Source organism: Paramisgurnus dabryanus, chromosome 18 (assembly GCF_030506205.2).
Source record: "Paramisgurnus dabryanus chromosome 18, PD_genome_1.1, whole genome shotgun sequence".
NCBI classification, from domain to species: domain Eukaryota; kingdom Metazoa; phylum Chordata; class Actinopteri; order Cypriniformes; family Cobitidae; genus Paramisgurnus; species Paramisgurnus dabryanus.
This window is the reverse complement of record NC_133354.1, coordinates 31,059,938-31,069,866: the sequence shown is the minus strand read 5'-3', so window position 1 is coordinate 31,069,866 and position 9,929 is coordinate 31,059,938.

Sequence of the window (9,929 nt, the reverse complement as noted above, 5' to 3'; positions counted from 1 at the left end):
AAGTAAGTGTCATATATTGTGATATTTATGGGTTTTGGGCCATCTGCTAATTCAAAGTGTGCCGTTCTTGGCAGACTCTGTGTACTAAAAGATTACGATTGGGTCCACTATACTCCATTAAACTAGTGAGGATGATTAAGGCAGTTTCAGCACTTTCTGTCCTCTGTAATGGGGGGAATGATGATATTTAACCCATTTCAGCAGAGATGTCTTCTACCACGCCAGCTTTGGTATATCTAGCATGAATTGTGCCACAAGGAGTCATTGACAAACAGATGGTTTGAAGTTCACAGATGAGAAGACTTGTTGTGTTCTAGCTCAAAAGAGTTGATCATGTTTCACAGCTCTAAAATGAAAAAATTATGTTTGTTACAGAGCTTACAAAGGATCTGTGCATGCTATAAAACACATACATTATTATGGGCAGATCATTAGCAGACTGTAAATGTATCTCTTCTGTATCTGAGACAGTTCTCTCAAAACGGGTGCCCAAAAGGCATGAAAAACAGTCATCTCATCTGTGATCTAGCGTGTATGGGGGATCTGGGGTGTATTCCAGAAAGCAGGTTATGTGACTTACCGGGTAAGTTTAGGAGGAAGTAAGCGGATAACCTCTGCTTTCGGTTCCAAAAACGGAGGTAACTTTTGGGTTATGTAAGTAACCATAGCAACTGACTCTCTGAAGACAACCTGCTCCGGAGCAGGTTATGTTGCAGGGTAAGTTTATTTTAGTGATTAAAACGAGGCTCCGGGGGATGTCTGCGCATGCGTATACTAATGATTTCAATAAATAAATAACCTCATCACTCTCTTTCACTTACTAGATAATTTGAGATGAATCTAAAGTTCTAATAAATGTGTGTGTGCAAATACATTGTCATTATTGAGCCAGAAATCTTAACATATACTTAAGTGGCAATGTTACAGTAAATGGGTAACAAATAGAAACACATGATGCCTATCATAAAAACAATTACTAAGGGAAAGAAGTTACCCCTGCCTGCAGTCTCTAATAGGCATGTGCATTTAACCTAACACACAGAATGACAAAGGTGAAGCACAGACATCATTAGGTGACACCCACTGAATCACAGACATGGCATAGTGGTCAGAGATTTCCTATTATCAGTTAGATATATATTTCTTAGTATCATATTTATTTCTTAAACATGCAATTCAGATCCTTAACCCCTTCTCTGCATTTGATCTATAGTTGGTCTTTTTCTAAATCACCTTTTTTTTCTGATTCATCTAATTCACCTTTTTCTTTAAAATGGGCCTTTTGTAGCTGCTTTCCTGAGCTATCATTTTTAAGCCAAAAGGGAAATTGAGATATTTGGTTATATTAGATGATACAGGACTTATTAAAACATGTTAGCATGAGCACTAATGTAACATTTCTATTCTCCACTTCTGTCACACCAGATCCTAATCGTCCAATGCAAATAAATGATCATTAGTGTAGTATACTGAAAGCATTACACAAAATTATTGAAAATATGTAAGGAGTGTAAGGAAGCTTTACAATTAAAAGAGGGTTCTTTTATCAGCTATCAGTAAATGTTAAAAAAGATGGTGATACAGTGTCATACAATGGAAAGTCCAAAAACTAAACAGGGTCACCTAAAGGAGCATAAGTAAAATAAGTACAATATAGTAAATATTATCGTAGTGCATTTTATGCATACACAATACAAGCATAGAAAAAACTGTAAATAAGCCTTATGACAGATTTATGCACTTTATGTGCCACAACCTTTATGAAAATGGTTTTATTGGTGTAAAGTTGTAGTAACCATGGTTTTTTGGTGCATTGATTACTATCAGCAAAACCATGGTTTTACTACATTAACCATGGTTTATTTTGTGGTTACCATGGTTTTACTGTAACAATGTTTTTTTTTACTGTAGTAAAACCATGGATAATTTTCGTAAGGGAAAAGATATTCATAATTAATATATTTAAAATCATATACAAAATGTATGATTATTTTTACAGGCTTTTAAATATGTGTATTTTCGTGAGACACTTGTAATATTGGACTTAAAGGGATACTTCACCGATTTAGCATTCAGCTTTGTATCTGTAGAAACCCGGCAGTATTACTGAATGACCATGTTTCCCTCCCTCATTTCCCCCTGAGAGGAGAGATATCTGCATTTTGGTTCTGCAAAAAAGTCCTCCGATGATGTAATATGACGATTTTTGCATCATCGGAGGACTTTTTTGCAGAACCAAAATGCAGATATCTCTCATCTCAGGGGGAAATGATGGAGGGAAACATGGTCATTCAGTAATACTGCCGGGTTTCTACAGATACAAAGCTGAATGCTAAATCGGTGAAGTATCCCTTTAAATGGGGTAAAATACTGTAGGTTTGTATTAATTAATTAATTAATTGTTTGTATTTGTTTTGTAACCACGCACTTCTATGCCGATCATAAAACTTTAATTTTGCCAGAAAGTATTGGTTTATAATGTTCTTTCTCATTTAAAAACTTTTAAGTTCTCTGCTGTTTTCATGGTGACTCGTGAAATCTGTGATCCATTGACAATGCCTTTATGTTGTTACTGTGAGCGCGCATTAACTCTGGGTTACCTTCAGGGGGTTGATTGAACTAACTCTTAAACTGTGTTTTGTAACCGACATACCCCGAGTAAGCAAGTTTGGGGTTGATCAATCCAAAGGTCAGGGTTAATCTGATAGTAAGTTAAACCTGCTTTCTGGAATACAACACAGAGCCATTGGTAGGTTTATTCGTTCCATTATTTATTTATTTTTTTATTAATAGGATAAACCCCTTGAGATGTAACATCTCATTTTCTAGGGGGTCCTTGTACATCAAACGATCGTACAAAACATAACAAAATAAACATTACAATAGATAAACAAAATACATTTATAAAATAACATCAAATCAGAAACCAGTGACAGTAAGTAATCCACCTGTGAGTTTGCCATCGTTTGAAGCTGAAAACACATCATTAGTAAACTTAAGAAGAGCAGTAGTTGTAAAATTATTAGACCTGAAACCAGATTGAGATGATGCTAAAAAACCTTAGATATAGAACATATGACAGATATAGGTCTATAATTATTAGGATCAAAAACATCACCTCCCTAATAAATTGGAGTAATATGAACACATTTCCAAATAACCCAAGTAACCGGCAACTGACATGTCATCAAAAAGAGATTAAAAAAAATCAGCAATATGGATTCATTAGAATATGAGAAGATCATTTCAAAAACCTATTTTCAATACCATCCAATCCAGAAACACTAGTCACATTTAATTATTAATGGCATTCAGAACATCAGTTGGTAAAATCTTTCCTAATGAAAAATAACCATTACAGAATGAAACCTCATTAAAAGTCCTAGAATTCAAGTAAGAAGTAGATACTGAAGTAAACCATACCGAAGAAAAACGTTGATTAAATGCCTGAGCCATATATAAAGAGTCTTGTAGTATCATGTTATCAACTCTAATTTGATTCATTCAATTTTTATTGTTTATTATGTTTAGGTTTATTTAATTTTCTGTCAAAACTGCTTAGGATTTTAAAATGATTAGAAAAGCATTCATTATAATAACTGGACTTTGCATTCCAAGCTTATGTCTTGCTCAAATTTCTCAAATGCCTATAAACTTCCCAATCAACATTCCTTCTTGTCTGACGAAAAGTTGTCCATGCTTTATATCTTATCCTAAATAGACTAATAAGTTTAGCATTAACCCAGGGAAGATGATTGCCTTTGACAATTTTTCAAAGTGCATGTTTATCCACAACATTAATAAATTCAGTACAGAAAAAATTCCAGGCATCTTGTACATTTGGAATGAAATGATATCTCTCCCTAGCCTGGCTAACACCAGACCAGTCTCATAGAAAATAAGATGTGGTCTGGGACCCATATGCTAACTTTCTCGTATTTGAGGCGTGGTTTACGAATGCCCAGAGCCGTTTATTGGGGGCTATGAATGTCTATCAAATGCATCTGTACATAGCTCATAGCCAATCGTTTCAATTATACCAGATGACGTATGTTAGAGCAACATCAATTCAAGCGTCAACACTTTTTATCAGGTACATGTGCACACAGTTGAAAGCTATGCAACTAAACCGGTAGTTGTATATTGAAAAAGCAACACAATTTAGTGGCACTGTGACAACCACAGTAGATAGGCTACAGGCACAATGATAATATGATATTAATAAATACCATTTACCATTTATAAGTTAAATGGACTTTTTTTACAACGATGCCTAGCAGGTTGGTTCTTTAAAACTTTGTGGCTATCATGTCTTGCCATATCCAAACATCCTTCTTGGATATTAAATTGTTTAACGCCAAATGTTGCTCTTTTTTAAAATAAACTTCTTAGACCACTATCTAATGCCACATAAGAAAATAACTTAGCGTCTGCTGCCGTGGTGGATAAACAAACTGGTTCGGTGTGTCGCGTAGATGTCATCATTGTCTTGCTGCCCCCTTCTCGTTCTGTGATTGGTTCCCTATTTCAGGGCAAAAATTGGTCCATGGTTTCCATGCTAGACTTGCAGTGTGAATAAATTTGGGCACAAGGCAGCATGGGAAAACCAAGGCTAATCTCTCCCAGTTTATAGAAATCAGGGCCCGGTTCCCCAAAACGTTCTTATCGCTAAGTAGTTCTTAACCTATTCCTTAACCTTTCTCTTTACTCTATGGCACAATTCCCGACATGTTCGAACGCTAAGGGCGCATTCACACTATCCAAACCAAACCAAAATGAGGGATGAGGAGGTTTGATGATTAGCGAGGGATAACCGGTTCGTTTACCCATATTAATGACAATTTGATAATTAAATTAATAGTCTATATTTTTTACGGATAACTTAAACTATGTTAAAATAAATGTCACTGGAATAATTTGAGAAATGTTTCGTTTATATAGGACGTGTTGTCTTTCTTAACGCCGTAATGCACCCTCACGTGAAGTGGAAAATCGATCCCTGAGCAATCGATCCCAAATAATTCAGCACCTTCACTTGGGACAGCGCCTTTGTTACGTCAAACTTAGAGGCAGCGTGTTAAAAAATTTCCTAAGGGACACACTTAGGAACATAAACAACTTTGGAAATATATATCTTTTTGAGTCTTCTTAGCGGACTAAGAGTGACCGTTATCGGGGAACTGGGCCCATATCATTAATAAATAAATTTAAATTCAATCTTTTATATTGTCTAATTTTTATTATTCTTGGTGGTGCTTTGGGAACTTTAATTTTCCATACACAAAATATAACAGAATGATCACTAAAGCAATCAGACATAACACCAGCCTGTAAAAATCTATTTGGGTGTAATATGTCATGATCCTGTCTTCAGGTCAGTTTTCTAGTCATAGTGACAGGATCATGGCAGCCCAATGTTTTGTGTGAGAGCATTGGCTTTGTTTTTCATAGCCATGTGCTTTCTGTCTCGTTTCCTGACCCCGCCCCCTTGTTTCCACGTTAATTATCCCATTATTGTTTGAATCATGTCACCTGTTCCCCTCTTGATTTGTTCCCCTATTTAATGCCCTTGCGTTTGCTGTTCTGTGCTCGTTCGTTTTGTACCAGTCCTGTGTAAAGCGGTTGCCATTGTTAAGTCTTAGTCTAGTGTATTCTTGTCAAGTTTATTGTTAAGTCTAGTTTGTTTAGTGTTTGTTTACCTAGTGTCTTTTGCCCCCTTGAGGGTTTTGGTTTCTTGTTCAATAAAATTATTTGTTAAACTGTCTGCACCTGGGTTCGTCCCCTGTTCCTGACATAATACAAGTATCCAATCAAGTAGAGATTGTGTTCAAGAAATTATTCTATAGGTTCAGTTAATCAATTATTTTAAATTCTCATGTATCTTTGATTTTTTGTGTCTCTTATTTCTACATACTTTTTTTCTCTTATACTTTGTTTTCTCATTTCTATGTAAAGCACTTTAAATGACCTCTGTGTATGAAATGTGCTATACAAATAAACTTGCCTTGCCTAATTGGGTAAAATTTAAACTAGTATGTATATTTTTTTCTTTATCAGATGACTTATCTAACAAATTCTTAATGAAATCGCCTAATAAAATTAATTCATGTTTGCAAAAAATTGAATAAATGGTGGATATCAGGCAATAAAACGACTCCACTGGTGAAGAGGGTTGCCTATATATGCTTCCAATAATTACACATGTATTTGAATGAAAAACGACCTTAAGAAAAATACATTCAAAATACAAAGGATCAACCGTAGGTATAATCAATTCCGATACAAGATCTATAGAAACATATATAGCCACACCACCTCCCCTGGAGCACCTATCATATCTATAAATAACTTAATTTGTTACATTAACTTCATTATTTGAAACACTGCTATTAAGCCATGTTTCAGAAAGAGTGATAATATCAGGCTTATTTAAATCAACCCACACATGAAGTAAATACATTTTACGTACCAAACTTCTGATTTTCAAATGAATATTTTTAACCCCTAAACTTTATCCAGCCAAAAAAGTAACTAAAAATAATACTCTCACTGATCAAACATAAAAATGAATCCAGAAATCCATTACAGCTAGAGGTAGAAAAATAACAAAATTAGTAACAACACAACAAACAGACAAGACACACTTATGACCAAAAAACACATTAAGAATCTACCACACCCTTCAAGAGTGACCCAGCTGCCCCAACTCCATTATCCAGGGCATTCAGATAAGTAAACCAAATGAAATAAATCCCACGTGTAAATACATGCAAACCATGCTATATTTTTTCACAAACAAACAAGAATGTGTCAATGACATGTCCATCTTGAACAGCTCAGGTTAACTGCAGTTAAAATGTATGGATAAATTGACATGCTCGAATGAAGCACTAAACTACATGACAACTGAACCCCAGAACCTTTAAAGAAACCAAAGATGACCATCTTGTAATGTGACAACAGGACACTTAAATACACTTTATTTAAGTACACTTAGTAAATGTAATATTTCATGCAGTAGCCTATTGACATACAAAAAGATAAATGTCTAGGTGTACACCATTTGTTTCAATACACTAAAAATCTATAAAGTAAATATTTACTATTGGCTACTTTTTAAGTTCACTGAATTACAACTGAAGTAAAACTTTACTTTTATTAAGCATATTTATAGTGTATAACTTCTACACTTTTATACAGTGCATAATAAACAGTGCACTACAAGTGTACTTGCTAATACCAGTATATGTGTAAGCAGGGTTTGAAATGAACACCTGCAATAAAACGCACCTGTCCAGGGAGATTTAAGCATTAGATAAGCTGCTGTTACCCAAAATGATAAGACGGTGGCGCTAAAATCCAGAATGGCACCACACATAATTCCAGCAGAAAAAGAGTCAGCACAATATTGTAAATTTAGTCTACATATATTTTTCTATTATTTATATTTTATTCTTGATATATATCTTAGAAGATAAATTGTTATGTGGTTGGTGATAATCATTTACACAATACCATAATCACATTTATTTATTAATTCAATTTTCAAATATACAGTAATGTGCAAAAGTCTTAGATCATCATGCCGGAATTAGATTTGTTGTTTTTGCAATGTTATAGTGATCATATATAATTATTTCTCAGTCTCTTTAATGGAATACATCCAGAAAATACAGGAAATGTGTATATAGTATTAAAAACTGTATAAAAATAAAAACTGAAGTGTCAAGTTTTTAGGGTAAACTCCCCTTCCACTTGAGCAATAGCAGGAAACAGCAGGATCTCTTAAACCTAAATAAAATTTCTATTTTTAAAGAAATGATTCTTTTTACTTCATTCTGTTCAAAAACGCTCAATATGTGTTTAATGCCAAGAGAGGTCACACAAAACACAGACGATGCCTAAAGAAAACATTTAGTCCTGAAAGTTTTATTTTTTGTACATATTTCCTGTATTTTCTTTTTGTATCTTAATAAAATAGGCCACCACCACCACCAGACTTGTTGTTTTAGAAGTTTTAATGTCCATATATATTTATTTTAATATTAATAAGACTTCGCACAGTACTGTAGCTTATTGGCAATTATCTTTGTTTAACTAAATTATTATAGTTTCATAAATAATACATTTATTTTGTAAATTGGTATGCTGTTGTTGTGTTACAGTGAAACTGTGTATATTGTAGGACCTAATATTATAGAGCGGATTTCAAAATCATTAAACTAAGGGTGACTTTTTTTAACAAAACATGAATTGAGTGAGATCAGTTAAGGTGAGAACCTTAAGTCTTTTTTCAGACCCAACTTTATTTGGACTCGGTCTTGACTCGAATGAGCTGGTCTCGAATACAACACTGATCCTAACTTTATTTTCAGTCCATACTAAAATCCCAGATGGCTAAAAAAGTAATGAATCTTTTAAGAATTGTTAAAGTATTGGTGTCGTGGATTAGGGCTGGGCCGATCCACTTTTTCCATTACCAATACGATTTCGATACCTGTATTCTGAGTATCGACCGATCCCGATCTCGATCCAATACTAGTATTTTTCTTGATCCATTTAGAATTGTGTGTGTATAAACACATAAATATATATACGCACACACAGGGGCACCGCTAGCAATTTTGGGCCCTATGAAAAAATAGGGGGTTGGGCCCCCACCATACCCGGTAGCTATTCAAAATCTTTAGTTCTGTATTATTAAATTACAGACATTTATTTTGCTATTGTTTTGACCACAGTTATCAGTATTTATAGATACCTAAAATGTCTGCAGCTAAGATAATTTATAGTGCAATGTAAATTTAATTGAAAAATACAGTACATTAAATCAAATATTCAGAGAAAATGCAACATTCTTAAAGATTAAAGATAAATGTGACCATGCCTGTGAAAACCCAGCTGAAGTATTTCTTTGTGATTTACTGTTTTCCACATAAAATCATCCTATATAATGTAAAGAACATTTGTGAAAATATAAACTTGATATCTTTGATATTGACTGAGTAATGTCATGTCAGCGATTGAAATCATAGTGAAATGAATGCTTGAAATTAAACTGTGATGCTTTTTATCTCACAATAAGATTTGAGACTTTTCTGATTTTCACAGGCAGTCAGTGACATACTGTATACTTGAGCTGTTACACACACGACAGAGGGGACAAACTAATGCTGCGTTCCAGGCAACCTGTAACCCGTAAATCATGACTTTAAAACTACGACTCAGGACTCTGAACTGGGAGTACATCAATCTAGTACGAGTTCACGGGTGGGAAGTCACGGGTTTGACTGCCGTTCCAGTGCACTTTCACCGGTAGAAGGGTGGAAAAACATGGGTTACAGGCTGCCTGGAACGCATACTCCCAGTTCAGAGTCGTGAGTCGTGGTTTTGAAGTCGTAATTCACGGGCTCAAAAACCTGCCTGAAACGCAGCATAAGTGTGTGATGAGATCGTAACAAGGGCGTGGTGAGCTTGAACCTGCTTACATCACGAGGCATTTTTTGGACCCAACATCCAATACAAAAATTAAACTGCAGTAGCCACGTTCAACCTGAAGAGGGCAGCACTCAGACGTTTTTATACCAGTATTGAAACACTTTATATCCAAATGTCAAAAACTTACTAAAATCAATGAACAGCACTAATAAAACCCCATTCTTACAGATCATTAACTAAAAAAAGTTGGTTTATGGTTTATTACTCTTTAAGAAAACAGCTATACTGTTATTAAATGATTCTTCATTTTAATCAACGGGGCTCTTAAATGAAATGAATGACAACTAGCAGATTACGACATAGATTTCCATTGATTTCTTAAACCTGTTGCAAGTTGAGAAGCTTTATAACATAACTGGACTAGTTTAGCCTTAGTTGCATTTCAGTTTTATCACAACCAACTCAATTCACGACTGCATAAAAATACTTCC